Source organism: Gorilla gorilla, chromosome 1, assembly GCF_029281585.2.
Source record: "Gorilla gorilla gorilla isolate KB3781 chromosome 1, NHGRI_mGorGor1-v2.1_pri, whole genome shotgun sequence".
NCBI lineage: Eukaryota > Metazoa > Chordata > Mammalia > Primates > Hominidae > Gorilla > Gorilla gorilla.
In genome coordinates this window covers 166,864,246-166,880,176 of record NC_073224.2, presented here as the reverse complement: position 1 = coordinate 166,880,176, position 15,931 = coordinate 166,864,246, and the positions used below count along the sequence as shown (strand labels likewise).

At 38.4% G+C, this 15,931-nt stretch overlaps 1 pseudogene; it reads left to right on the top strand.

Annotated features, from left to right (window-relative positions):
• Positions 1-13,872: 13,872 nt before the first annotated feature.
• On the top strand, positions 13,873-15,302 carry LOC101136902 (keratin, type II cytoskeletal 8-like; annotated as a pseudogene).
• Positions 15,303-15,931: the final 629 nt, after the last annotated feature.

Below are 15,931 nucleotides of genomic sequence, written 5' to 3'. Positions count from 1 at the left end.
TAATTTCATTTATTTCCGTGCTGATCTTTATTTCTTTTCTTCTAATTTTGGGTTTGCTTTGTTTTTCTCTTTTCTTTAAGATTCATTGGTAAGTTGTTTATTTGTAATTTTTCTACTTTTTTGATGTAGGCACTTATGACTATAAACTTTCCTCTTAGTACTGCTTTTGCTGTAGGTTTAGGTTTCCATTTTCATTTGTTTCAAGAAATTTTTAAAGAAATTTTTATTCTGGTATGTTTCAATTTTTGCTATTTTTTTTACATCTGTTGTAGGTTTTTTGATTTGAAATTACCATGAGGTTTGCAAACAACATCCTATAACCCATTATTTTAAACTGATAATAGCTTAATGTGGATTTTACAAACAAGCAAAGAGAAAACTGACAGAAATTCTACACTTTAACTTCTTCCTCCCAACTCTCGACTTTTTCTTGTTTCTATTTATTATACAGTTTATTACCATAAAAGTTGTAGTTATTACTTTTGGTAAGTTTATCTTTTAGTCTTCCTACTCAAGATATGCAAAGTTCACACACCACAATTATACTGTGTAATAATCTGTATTTGTCTGTGTACTTACTGTAACTAGTGAGTTGTCTGCCTTCAGATGCTTTCTTATTTCTTATTAACATTCTTTTCTTTCAGCTTGAAGAACTCTCTTTATCATTTCTCATAAGGTAGGTCTGGTATTCATGAAATTCTTCAGTTTTTGTTTGTCTGAAAAAGTCTTTATTTTTTCTTCATGTTCGAAGGATATTTTCACTGGATATAATATCCTAGGATGAAATATTTTTTCTTCAGGACTTTAAATATGTCATGCTATGCCACTGTCTCCTGGCCTGCAAGGCTTCCCCGAAGAAATTTTCTGCCAGATATGTTGAAGCTCCTTTACATGTTTATTTTTTATTTTTATTTTTATTTTCTCTTGCTGGTTTAGGATCCTTTTTTTTATCATTGAGCTTTAGGAGTCTGATTATCAAACGTTTGAAGTAGTCTTATTTGGGTTAAATCTACTTGTTGTTCTATTGCTTTCTTATACTTGAATATTGAAATCTCTCTTTAAGTTTGGAAAATTCTCTGTTATTATCCTTTTTAATATATTTTCTACCCTAATCTCTCTCTCTACCTCCTCTTTAAGGCTAATAACCCTTAGATTTGCCCTTTTGAAGCTATTTTCCACATCTGGTAGATATGCTTCTTCACTTTCATTCTTTTTTCTTTTAACTCCTCTGTGTATTTCCATGTAGCTTGTCTTCAAGTTCATGAATTCTTTCTTCAGTTTGATGAATGCTGCTGTTGAGAGACTATGATACATTATTCAGTTTGTTCATTAAAGTTTCTATCTCCAGAATTTCTACTTGATTGGTTTTAATTATTTCAATCTCCTTGTTAAATTTATTTGATAGATTCTGAATTCCATCTCTATGTTACTTTAAATTTCATTGAGGTTTTTCTAAGCAGTTATTTTGAATTCTCTGTCTGGAAGGTAACATATCTCTGTCACTCCAGAGTTGGTCCCTGGTGGCTTATTTTGTTTGATGAGGTCATGTTTTCCTTAATGGTCTTAATACTTCTGGATGTTTGTTGGTGACTGGGCATTGAAGAGTTAGGTATCTATTCTAATCTTTGCAGTCTTGGCTTGTTTGTACCTATCTTTCTTGAGAAGGCTTTCCACATATTCAAAGGAGATTGAGTGTTGTGATATAAGTCTTTGGTAACTACAGCTGTATGTGCGTTAGGGGCCACACAAGCCTAGTAACACTGTGACTCTGGCAGACCAAGGTACCACCTTGGTTATCTTGGGTAAGATCTAGAAGCATTCTCTAGATTACCAGGCAGAGTCTCTTGTTCTCTTCCCTTACTTTCCCCCTAAAGAAATAGAATCTCTCTGTCCATGCTGAGCTGCCTGGAGTTGGTGGAGGGGTGTAGCAACCACTCCCATCGTCACCACCTCTTGGACTGTGCTGGATCACATCTGAAGCCAGGAGAATACTGGGTCTCGCCTAAGGCCTATGACAACTATTTCCTGGCTACCACTGATGTTTATTCAAGCCTCTAAGGCACTTCAGTCAGTGGGTGATTAATCCTGTCAGGACTTGGTCTCTCTTTTTGAGGGAGTGGGTACCCTTCTGGCCCAGTACTGGTTTAGACATGCCAACCAGGAGCTAATGACTAGGATTGAGAACTTTGAGAATCTGCTGGGTGCTTTTTTTTTTTTTTTTTTCTGTGACTGAGCTGGTACCAAAGTTGCAAGACAAAGTCCTTTTTACTCTTCTGTCTCCTTTACTCAAGCAGAAAAAGTGTCTCCCCATGGCTACCATAGCTGGAAATGTGCTGGGTCATACTTGAAGCCCATATAGTGTTGGGTCTTTCCTAAGTCCCATGGTGACTGCTGCCTGGCTACTGCTGATGTTTATTCAAAGCCCAAGGTCTCTTTAGTCAGCAGCTCATGAATTCTGCCAGGACTACTTCCCTTCAGGGCAACGGGTTTCCTTCTGGTCAACATGGGTCTAAACATGTCATCTTGGAGCTATGGCCTGGAATGGGGACTTTAAGACTCTGCTTGGTGCTTTATTTTACTGTGGCTGAGTCAGTATCCAAGGTGGATGACAAAGTTTTCTTTATTCTCCCCTCTCATCTTCTCAAGTAGAAGAAGGCGTCTCTCCCAGAGCTGTAAGCTGCACTGCCTTGGGTTAGTGAAGGGGCAATGCAAGCACTCTTTTGCCTTCCCAGCTGGTGTTTCACTGGGTCACATGCACCCCAAGTTCACTGGCTCTGAGCTCAAGACAGCACCAAGACTTGCTCAGAAATTACAGTCCCTGTGGCCTGGGTTGTCTTTAAAGTTTAAGGCCCCAGAGCACTATAGCCCATGGTGGTGGGGCTAACTGGAACTCAGGTTCTGACCACTGGAATGGACAATGTCCCTCTGGCTAGAACTGGTCATGATGCTCCCTCCATGGCCACTGGCTGAATTCTGCCTGGCATTACTTTCCACTGTGACAGAGCAGCACTTTGTTCCAATGCAAAGTCCCACAGGCACTTTGCTCTACCTCACACACAGAGATTCTTATTATAAGCCATGTTGTACTCCCAGGAGATGGGGAGTGGTGGTGTAGACAATTAAAGACTGTCTTTTCAACCTTCTTAAGTGCCTCTTTTCATGACATGATGCCAAAACCAAGTACTGTGATTGCTTACCTGATTTATGCTTCTTAAGAAGGTGCTTTCTTGTATTGATACTTGTACAATTTGGTGTTCCTGTGTGGGGAACAATTGCTGGGTTCTGTTTGGCCATCTTGCTCTGCTGGTCTTTGACAATAACATTATTTTAATTATAATTTGTAAATATATGGTTTCTTTTAGACATTTTAATATAGGAAAAAGTTTTTCTTTTAGAAATCTAACTGCAGTTTCACTTAGTGTTTATAGAATAAAAAACAGGAAAATGGCGTTAATCATAATTTTAAATTTGGTATAGAAGCTATTTGTAAGGAAACATGACTTAAAGTCATCTAGTCTCTTTACATTTTCCCATTCTTTGACAATTATTTTGCCTATAATGAAACAATAATATTTCTTTTAGTCACTAATATTTATTTTTATCTAAACTTCAAAAACATGTAACTTGGATTTCATAAAAACCAATTTTATAATACTTTATATAATTAAAATCTGAGGTTACATTAAGAAATACCTGCTGCATAAACATGTTTGGGAACAAACACATTTGTTTATAGGTGAAGATTCAACTCAACTCATGAGGGTAGAAGTGTGCTCAAACATTACCCAGCAGTCTAGAGTTTTTGCTAGTCTGTTTCTACTCTGGCCATCAAAAGATAACTCTAACTGAACTTGATCTCCTGATACAAACAAGAGAAAATGGAACAAACTATGTAAAACCACTCTTTCAGAAATTGTACAACATGCAGTATAGGACTATGATCCTTACAGGAGAAAAATAAGAGAGGTTAACTCTATGATCTCTCTGGCTTTCTACCTGCAGTCAACAGAGAATCACATGAATGGTATACTAGTCACATAGGGTTGAGGAAAAAGACTTTAGAGTTTGGGGAGATTGATGTGACGGGGATTTTTGGAACAGATGGTGAGAGATAAATGAGCTATGTAGAAAAAAAGCTCCAGAAACATGCATATGAATTTCCTTAAGTGTTTTGGCCAAATACTAAACTGCACACTTACAAGGTAGAATATTACAAGGATTGGCAAGAAACAGTTCTAGAAGAAAGACAAACTACTGGAGAAATGAGAGATAAAAAATCTTGAGAGTTCACACTTTTGAACTGGTCAGAGTAGAGTTTTCATTGAATGTGTGATACATTTAGTAGAAACCTCCGAGTACAGAGATTTTCAATTAGAGGTAATATTGCCCTTTAGGGATGTTAGAGACAATTTTGGTTTTCACAATTATAGGGTGTACTACTGGCAACTAATGGATAGAGGATAGAGATGTCACTAAATATCAGTAAATGCAATGCACAAAACAGCCTCCTACAACAAAGAGATATTTAGGTACAGTGTGAAAATTACTGATGTTGGGTAACTCCATCTTGGTAGTACAGCTAAACTAGCCCTGGAGTAAAGGTTACTGAGATGTTTCCAAAGATTAAAATTAAGCTGTGAAAGGAAAATCCAATTCAATAGTATATTTACTGCCTATCAAACAGAACACTGTTTAAAGAAAGACAACATAATCAGAACACAAGGCAATGCAATAATCACAATGTCAATCATACAATCAAAAATTAATCAGTGTGTGAAAAAGCACAAAAATATCTCCCATAACTAGGGGAAAAAATAAACATTTAATTTGAAGTGTTAGAAATGAAAGAGATGATGGAATGAGCAATCAAGAACTTTAAATATGCCATTACATATATTCTTTAAAATGTAAAGAAAAATATAAGCATAATAACAAGATTAATGAAAGGCATAAAAATAGAATTGCTAAGGATAAAAAATACAATATCTGAAATTTAAAAATCAACTAGATTGGACAAACTACTGATAAATAAACCAATGTCAAATCTCAAAACATGTTTAGTGAAAAAATAAAGCCAATATGAAAGAGCCCCTAGATTAAAATTTGTATAGTTCCATTCATATGAAATTCTAGCATAGGCAAAAGTAATTTATATGGGCAGAAAGAAAGTCAATGCTTGACTGAGGGTAAGGATATATTGGGAGATTGACTGCAAAGCAGTATGAGGGAACTTTATTGTATTATAGAATATTTTTTATTATGATATTTACACAGGTATGCCTATATATGTCAAAACTCAATAAACACTATACTTAAAATGGATTCATTTTACTATATATGAGAAATAAAGATGAAAATAATGAGAAAGAGACATCTTGTAAATTAACCTTACAAAATGCCTTCCAATGTGAAATGGCAACATGTGACAATCATCTTAAATAACAGCCTGTGAAGTAAAACAAGTGATCATTAACATCTTCAAAGCATTTTTCTAGAAATAGATTGATGAGTCCTAAATTTTCATTAAGGTATTTGCAAAGGCTAAATCATAGGGAGGTAAAATATATAATATGTGAATAAACCAACTTGAATGTAGTCACATTTTAAAAATAAACATTTGAATCTGAACAGTCATGGACACTGGGAATTTCTATTTCTGATTATGTTATACCTTCAGAGAACATTTTTATATATCTTGATGTGTGTGTCTGTGTGTATTTGTGTGTGTGAGAGAGTGTGTGTGTGTTGGGAAATTCTATTAGCACAGCTTTAAATTTTCCTTGACTTAATTTTATCATCACAACATTATCTGCTTTCATTTCAGGTGCTTCAAACTTATCAGCCATGGTGATGTGTTTAAAGCAAAGAATGTCAGAGATAAATAGCATAGCAGGCCTCTGTATCATTGTCAATAACACTGAATGTCTACATAAACCACAAAATTAAATGACTTGAAATATTACAAAGTACTGTGTTTGCATAGGCATCAATTGGACTTAGAAACAGGAGTCCCAGAGGGGATTAATTTGCATAACATTTACATTGCCACTCTTGTCAGTTAGCTCAGACATAAGCCAACTCAGTAGACACATATGGGGCCAAACTAAAGGAAAATATGTCAGTTAATTTTAGCTTCCATAACTAAAGGCACACCTAGAGCATTGGGCAGAAAGGGGAAAAATAGAAAGGTCAGACCTAAACTTAATATTTTAAGTGTTTTAATATTTCAAAACACAAATCATATTTTTGTATGTGTGTGTGTATGTGTGTGTGCATGTGTGTGTGTGTCTGTTTTCTTTCCTTCAAACCTAAACCAAGCCTGTTCAGAAGCACAGATAGTTTTATTGTAAAGTTGCTTAGCCATACTTCTATGGAGCAAAGCATCCCTTTCAAACTCTGAAAATGGATCACTAAATTCAGTTTACCAAAAGTTGGCATGTAAATTTTCAAACAAATGTTGGCAACATCCACATCTATTTATGTTTCAATTAGATTGATTTTTTTATTCTGCTAGAAGATTTCTGATACATACATTATAAACTTGTGTAAAATTCGGGAACTCAATTTAGAAACCTGGTAAACACTTTTTATTTCAAAATTTAGAATAGAAAAGCAAAATTTGTCACTTGAGAATAAATTCTAAAGTTCTCCATAAAGCATTCAAAGCAGTTTACCTCTCTAATAGAAACAATACAGAGTTTGCAAGTCCAAATGCAATCATGAACATTAGACATAGATTTTGTTTCCCTGCAATATCATAAACTATCAACTCAACCTTAGCATTACCAGTTTATACATTCTCAGTGTGCTTGCATTTCCTATTAAAACTTTGAAAATTTGTATATACATTGAAAGAGAATATGATGCTTACGAGTCCAAGCATCATCATGTTATTGTTACCCAAGGTGAGAATATGATTTCATATGTATGATTATTACCTTATTTTATGTCAGTGATGTCAAATCAGAAACTTTTGTTCTTTTTACTCCCTCTGCATATATGTCATCTCCTTCTATCTATCCACTTTAACTTTCTGTGAATGTCTGCCAGGTTAAAGACCCAGCTCAGAGTCCCTGCCAAATTCTTTCCTTTGTCATGATGAGGGGAATGAATTCAACTGACTGTTATCTGCAAATAAATTTAGAACTAGGAGCCATCATCAGCTGCTGTGCTAGAATGCCTGTTTAATGGCAAAGGCCATAGCTTCTATCTTTACATGCCTTTAGGGTAGCATATTGCTTGGAATATAGAAAATGCCTAATACTTACAACAACAAAAAATGAATTAATAAATAAATTACTCAATAATTCTAGTGCATTTATTTTGTAAATAAAAGAAATATACACAAGTATCTAAATAACTTCCAAACTTGCAGCTATTTAGTGATAAAGCTTCATAAGAAAAATTCTTTAATATATTTTTCTTCCCTTTAAAAATTTATAAATATAGCAGATATACTGAGGAGTGCTTATATATTATACTTAACAGATATAACAACAATATAACATATATACCAAATCATATATCTAATCATGTTTTCAAAATAAAAATTTTATTTACTTGTGAAATATCGAAGCTCATAAAATAAAAAAGAAATAAACATTTTAAAATTATTCTTAGTGTACCATCCTGATTACATTATCTCCTCTACCTGAAAATGTTTGTACTTTTCTGAGTTTGTATACGTCAGTTTCATGCTTTTTCTCTTACCACAATTTTGCAAAATATACATATTCCTAAATAGTACTTTTAAATGTAGCCTGATTTTTAAATGTATATAAATGGAATTACACCTCATCTTAAATTGGGAGGAAATATTCATATTGATTTATGGAATTCACTCATTTTTATTGTTCTATGCTATTCCATTGTTTTAATGTATCTCATTTACTCTCACCATTGATTGATATTTTGATTGTTTCCAGTTTTTAACAAATACAAACAAACAACAATGCTACAAATATTCTTATAGAGATTTATTAGCACACAAGTGAAAGAATTTCTAAAGATATGTTAGAAATAGAATTACTGAGTCATAGAGTACACATAATATTTATCTTTTGGGTAAAATAATGTATAATTTAATTTTTCTCAGTTGTATTAGACTTAATTCTTACAGAAATAAAATTTTTACTAATGAGATAAAGAAGTAACCACAAATGTTTCTGTTTAACATGGAAACCTAAATTCAATATAAATTACATTTTCAGAAATTTCCATTTTGGATGTTTGTAAATCTCAAGATCGCTGTTTGTGAACAATGTTTATATATGTTTTCTTTTTTCACTTATTGACAAAATTACCCATATACTTTTATTTTCAAAAATATTATTTGAGAAGCACCAAGATGGTTGACTAGAAGCAGCTGGTATACACTGCTCTCACAGAAGAGACAGAATAGTGAGCAAACACTAGTTCTTCTAGTGGATCATCCAAACAGCCACATAGGGATTCATCAAGGAAGCAATTGCAGCTAGTGCATACTGCTCTCAAAGAGAGGAGACGCAGCTAATCACTCCAATTGACCATGGCTCTATATTTCTCTGGGATGGAGCCACCAGAGGCAACTGACAGGCTCTCTGCCATTGCTGCCATCACAGTCCTTGCCCCTGCTGCCCCCAAGCTGGAGAGCGGACAAAATGCCTGAGATTATCCCAGGGCAGCAGTGTGTATCTTGTGAGTGCTGAGCAGAGATCCCTGGGCAGTACTCAAGCAGGAGAGGAGCCCACTGTCTCAGAGAACTGAGAGGAGTGTGTCACATGGGCTCATGGGGAGCCATGGGAGTAGGGTGTGCCTCCCTCCACAGGGCTGGCCTGGAAAAAGTATGGTCTATCTCCCTGCTGTGGCCTCTGCCCACAGGAACCCCATGGCTTGGAACACCTAAGAAAAGAAATGCAGGTGTAGTGCTAGTGATCAAATGGGGCTGATATGTTCTGGCTGTGTCCCTACCCAAATCTCATCTTGAATTGTAGCTCCCATAATTCCCACATGTTGTGGGAGGGACCCAGTGGGAGATAATTGAACCACTGGGGCAGTTTCCCCCACATTGTGCTTGTGGTGGTGAATAAGTCTCAAGAGAGCTGACGGTTTCATAAGGGGTTTCCCCTTTTGCTTGCCTCTCATGCTTGCCTCTCATTCTCTTTTGCCTGCTGAGATATAAGATGCGCCTTTTGCCTTCTGTCATGATTGTTAGGCCTCCCCAGCCACATAGAACTGCAAGTCCATTAAACCTCTTTTCCTTTATAATTACCCAGTGTCGAATATGTCTGTATCAGCAGCATAAAAACGAACAAATACAGGGACACCCCCAAGGCCCAAGAGTCAACCTCATGAGAGGGTCACCTCTCTCCACAACACACCACAGAATAGGGCTGCAAACACCAGGAAATATAAAAAAGCCATCCAGCTGAGTAAAAGCCTAATTATGAGCAATGACTTTTAAGCACCATCTAGTGGATCACTGCCCAAACTATAACAATAAAAATACTTTGCTAATACACCTTACTGTGAAACCAAAGGCAAAAATGTGGCCACAAATTAAGACTCTACCCAGAGCCTCAGCCTGCCAAAAACATCCAGAAATAAAGTCAACTGACTATACTCAACTTACACCAGAGTTAAAAGAGCACTAGCACTCTAAGAAGAGAAAGAATCTGTGTAAGAACTCTGGTAATTCAAAAAGCTGGTGTCCCCATACCTGCAAATGAGTCCACTAGCTTCCCAACAATGGTTCATAACCAGTCTGAAATAACTGAAACAACATATAATTCAGAATCTGGATGGCAAGGAAGCTCATTAATATTCAGAAGAAAGTGGAAACCCAATCCAAGAAATCCAGTGCAATGTTTTGAGAGCTAAAAGACAACATAACCATATTAAGAATAAGCCAAACTAAACTTCTAGAACTGAAAATTTCACTACAAGAATTTCATGATACAGTCAGAAGTATTAACAACAGAGTAGACCAACCTGAGGAATGAATTTCAGAGCTCAAAGACTGGTTCTTTGAATCAAGTCAGTCAGTCAAAAATATAGAAAAAGGATTTTTTTCTTAAATGAACAAAATGTCTGAGAACTACAGGATTATGTAAATAGACCAAATCTTTCACTCATTGGCTTTCCTGAGAGAAAAAGAAAGAACATAACAACTTGGAAAATATGTTTGAGGGTATAGTCCACAGAAATTTTCCTAATCTTGCTAGAGAGATTGACATGCAAATCCAAAAAAAAAACACAAAAATACAGGAAAACCCCGCTAGATACTCTACAAGATGACCATCCCCAAGGCACTAAGTCATTAGTTTCATCAAGGTCAATGCAAAAGAAAAATCTTAAAGGCAGCAAGAGAGAAGGGACAGGGAACTCCATCAGGGTAGCAGCAGACCTGTAGCAGAAACCTTACAAGCCAGAAGAGATTGGGGACCTATTTTCTTGGTTTTTTTTTTTTTTTTTTTTTTGACGGAGTCTCGCTCTGTCGCCCAGGCTGGAGTGCACTGGCACAATCTAGCCTCACTGCAAGCTCTGCCTCCTGGGTTCACGTCATTCTCCTGCCTCAGCCTCCCGAGTAGCTGGGACTACAGGCGCCTGCCACCACGCCTGGCTAATTTTTTGTATTTTTTAGTAGAGACAGGGTTTCACCATGTTCGCCAGGATGGTCTTGATCTCCTGACCTCGTGATCCGCCCGCCTCAGCTTCCAAAGTGCTGGGATTACAGGCGTGAGCCACCACGCCCGGCCATGGGGACCTATTTTCAGCATGCCTAAAGAAAAGAAATTCCAACAAAGATTTTATATCCTGCCAAAATAAGCTTCAGAGTAAAGAAGAAATAAAATCTGTCTCAGATCATCAAATGCTGAATTTGTTTTGACCAGACCAGCCTTACAATAGGTCCTTAAGGGTGTGCTAAACATGGAATAGAAAAATGACTCCTGGCCAGGCGCGGTGGCTCATGCCTGTAATTCCAGCACTTTGGGAGGCCGAGGCCGGCGGATCACGAAGTCAGGAGTTTGAGACCAGCCTGACCAACATGGTGAAACCCCGTCTCTACTAAAAATACAAAAATTACCCAGGCATGGTTGTGTGCACCTGTAATCCCAGCTACTCAGGAGGCGGAGGCAGGAAAATCGCTTGAACCCAGGAGGCGGAAGTTGCCGTGAGCCGCGATCACGCCACTGCATTCCAGCCTAGGTGACAGAGTGAGATTCTGTCTCAACAACAACAACAACAAAAGTAAGAAGAGAAAGAAAAATGACCCCTGCTACCACAAAAACACACTTAAGGACATAGCCCACGGGTACTATGAAGCAATCACACAGCCAAGCCTGCATAAAAAAGAGCTAACAACATGATGATAGGAGAAAAATCTCACATATTAATACTAACCCTGATTGTAAATGGACTAAATGCCCCCAATTAAAAGTTATAGAGTGGCATACTATATAAAAAAGACAAGTTCTAATCATCTGCTATCTTCAAGAGATCCATCTCAAATGTAACGATATCCACAGGCTCGAAGTAAAAGGATGAAAAAAGACATACCATGCAAATGGAAAGCAAAAAAAGAGCAGGAGTCACTATTTTTATACTAGATAAAACAGATATTAATCCAATAAAAATTAAGGACAAAGAATGGTATCTCATAACGATAAAATGTACAATCCAACAAGAAGACTTAACTATCCTATATATGAATGCACCCAACGTTGGAGCACTCATATTCACAAAACGAGTTCCTCATGGCCTAAAAAAAGACTGAGAAAACCACACAATAATAGTGGGAGATTTCAACAACCCACTGACAGCATTATATAGACCACCAAGGCAGAAAACTAAACTCTGGACCTAAGCTCAATACTTGAACAATTAGACCTAATAGACATCTACAGAACACTCCACCCAAAAATCACATAACATACATTTCTCTCATCTGCACATAGAACATATGCTAAGATCAACCACATGCTCTCTCATAAAGCAAATCTCAATAAATTCAAAAAAAATAAAATCATATAAAGCTCACTTTCGAACCACAGTGAAATAAAAATAGAAATCAATATTAAGCAGATCTCTCAAAACCACACAAATACATGGAAGTTAAACAACTTGCTCCTGAATAATTCTTGTGTGAACGTTGAAGGCAGACATTTAAAAATTTTTTGTCATTAATAAAAATAGTAACAAACAAACATCTTAGAGATGCAGCCAAAGCAGTTAAGAGGAAATTTTATAGTGCTAAACACCTTCTTCAAGAAGTTAGAAATATCTCAAATTAACAATCTAACTTTGCACCTAAAGGAACTAGAAAAAAAAGAACAAACTCCCACTAGAAGAAGAAAAAAAAATTAAAATCAGAACAGAGCTGAGTGAAACTGAGATGCAAAAAGTCTATATAAAAGCTCAATGAAACCAAGAGTTGGTTTTCCGAATAAAAATAAAGAGTTGGTTTGAAGAATAAACAAGACTGATAGACCACTAGCTAGATTAACAAAGATAAAAGAAATCCAAATAGGCACAATAGAAATGACAAAGATGACATTACAACTGATCTCACAGAAAGACAAAAGATTCTTAGAGACCATTATGAACACCTCTATGCACACAAGTTAGAAAATCTAGAGTAAATGGATAAAGTCCTAGAAACACAATCTCCCAAGATTGAACCAGGAATAAAGTGAAAACCTGAACAGACCAGTAACAAGATCTGAAATTGGATTACTATTTAAAAACTTACCAACCAAAAAAAGCCTAGTACCAGATGGATTCATAGTTAAGTTCTACCAGATGTACAAGGAAGAATTGGTATCAGTCCTACTGAACTCTTTCCAAAAAAATTGGAGAGGAGACTTCTCCCTAACTCACTCTACAAAACCAGCAACATCCTGATGCTAAAATCTGGCAAAGATACACCAGCAAAAACAAAAAAAACTTCAGGCCAGCATCACTTATAAACATAAATGCAAAAATCATAAACAAAACACTAGCAAACACAACAAAACAATGGATGTAAATCCAGCAGCACATCAAAAAGTTAATACACCAGAATCAAGTAGGCTTTATTCCTGGGATGCAAGTCTCATTCACCATAAAGCAAGTCAATAAATTTGATTCACCACATAAACAGAATTAAAAGCAAAAGCCATATGATCATCTCAATAGACACAGAAAAGTATTTTTATAAAATCTAACATCTCTTCATGATAAAAACCCTCAACAAACTAGGAATTGAAGGAACACACCTCAAAATAATAAAAGCCAAACAGTAACAGTCATCTGTAACAAACCCATCACCAACATCACACTGAATGTGCAAAAGCTGGAACCATTCTCCTTAAGAAATGGAACAAGGATGCCTACTCACACCAGTTCTATTCAACATAGCACTGTAATTCCTAGCCAGAGTAATCAAGCAAGAAAAAGAAATGCAAGGCATCCAAATAAGAAGTCAAACTGTCTCTCTTTGCTGATAAAAGGATTCTGTACCTATAAAACCCCAAAGACCCTGCCAAAAGGCTCCTAGGACTGATCAACAGTTTTAGTAAAGCTTCAGGACACTAAATCAATGTACAAAAAGTAGTAGAATTTCTATGCACCACTAATGTCAATTCTCAAAGCCAAATGAAGAATAAAATTTTATTTGCAATAGCTAGAAAAAAAAGAAATACCTAGGAATACATCTAACCAAGGAGATAAAAGATCTCTACAAAGAGAACTGTAAAACGCAGATACAACACAAATAATCAGAAAATCTTCCATGTTCATTGATTAGAAGAATCAATATTGTTAAAATGACAGTACTGACCAAGAAGCAGCTTCTCCTCTCCTTCTGGAATCTATGCCTGGTTCAGCCTGCCTGCCTCCACTCCTGCCTCCACCATGTCCATGAGGGTGACCCAGAAGTCCTACAAGGTGTCCACCTCCAGCCCCCAGGCCTTCAGCAGCTGCTCCTACAAGAGTGAGTCCGGTGCCTGCATCAGCTCCTCGAGCTTCTCCCGAGTGGTCAGCAGCAGCTTCCCGGGTGGCCTGGGCAGAGGCTATGGCAGGTCCTGTGGTATGGGAAGCATCACCGCTGTCACCGTCAACCAGAGCCTGCTGAGCCCTCTTAACCTGGAGGTGGACCCCAACATCCAGGCCGTGCGCACCCAGGAGAAGGAGCAGATCAAGACCCTCAACAACAAGTTTGCCTCCTTCATCAACAAGGAGCAGCAGAACAAGATGCTGGAGACTAAGTGGAGCCTGCAGCACAGAAGATGCCTCGGAGCAACATGGACAACATGTTCAACAGCTACATCAACCTTCGGCAGCCGTTGGAGACTGGGCCAGGAGAAGCTGAAGCTGAAGGCAGAGCTTGGCAACATGCAGGGGCTGGTGGAGGACTTCAAGAACAAGTACCAGGATGAGATCAATAAGCTTACAGAGATGGAGAATGAATTTGTCCTCATCGAGAAGGATGCGGATGAAGCTTACATGAACAAGGTGGAGATAGAGTCTCACCTGGAACGGCTGACTGATGAGATCAACTTCCTCAGGCAGCTGTATGAAGAGGAGATCTGGGAGCTGCAGTCTCAGATCTGGGACACATCTGTGGTGCTATCCATGGACAACAGCCTCCCCCGGACATGGACGGCATCATTGCTGAGGTCAAGGGGCAGAACGAGGAGCTTGCCAACTGCAGCTGGGCTGAGGCTGAGAGCATGCACCAGATCAAGTATGAGGATCTGCAGATGCTGGCAGAGAAGCACAGGGATGACCTGCAGCATACAAAGACTGAGATCTCCAAGATGAGCAGGAACATCAGCGGGCTCCTGGCTGAGACTGAGGGCCTCAAAGGCCAGAGGGCTTCCCCGGAGGCTGTCACGGCAGATTTCGAGCAGCATGGGGAGCTGGCCCTTAACAATGCCAACACCAAGCTGTCCGAGCTGGAGGCCGCCGTGTAGCAGGCCAAGCAGGACACAGTGAGGCAGCTGCAGGAGTACCAGGAGCTGATGAACTTCAGGCTGGCCCTGGACGTCCAGATCGCCGCCTACAGGAAGCTGCTGGAGGGCGAGGAGAGCCGGCTGGAGTGTGGGATGCAGAACATAAGTACCCATACGAAGACTACCAGCGGCTAGGCAGATGGGCTGAGCTCGACCTATGGGGGCCTCACAAGCCCCGGCCTCAGCTACGGCCTGGGCTCCAGCTTTGACTCTTGCACGGGCTCCATCTCCTTCAACCGCACCAGCTCCACCAGGGCCATGGTTGTGAAGAAGATGGAGACCCTCGATGGGAAGCTGGTGTCTGAGTCCTCTGACGTCCTCCCCAAGTGAACAGCAATGGCAGCCCCTCCCAGACTATCCCTCCTGCGGCTGGCTGCCCCAGAGCCCGGGAGGGAGGCTGCTGTGTAGGGGAGCACAGGGAAGAGAAGACCCACCTAAGGCTCAGCCCTGGACTTCAGCCCACCCGTTGGGGGAGTTCACTGCCTGGGGTACCCCCCTTGCCCATGCCTCCAGCTACATAACAATTCAATTGTTTTTTTGTTTTTTACAAAATAAAACCTCAGCTAGCTCTGCCAACTGTCAAAAAAAAAAAAAAAAAAAATCAATACTACCCAAAGCAATCTACAGGTTAAACACTATTTCTATCAAAATACCAATTACATAATTTGCAAAAAGGGGAAAAAAACCTAAAATTTATATGTAACCAAAAATGTTCCAGAATAGCAAAAGCCATCCTGAGCAAAAAACAAAACTGAAGAAATCACATTACCTGACTTTAAATTATACTACAGAGCTGCAGTAACCAAAACAGCAGGGTACTGGCATAAAAACAGATATAGACACCAGTGGAAGAGAATAGTGAACCCAGAAATAAACCCACACACAACCACTTGGTCTTGGATGAAGCTGACAAAAACAAGGAATGGGGAAAGGACTCCCTATTCAATAAATGGTGCTGG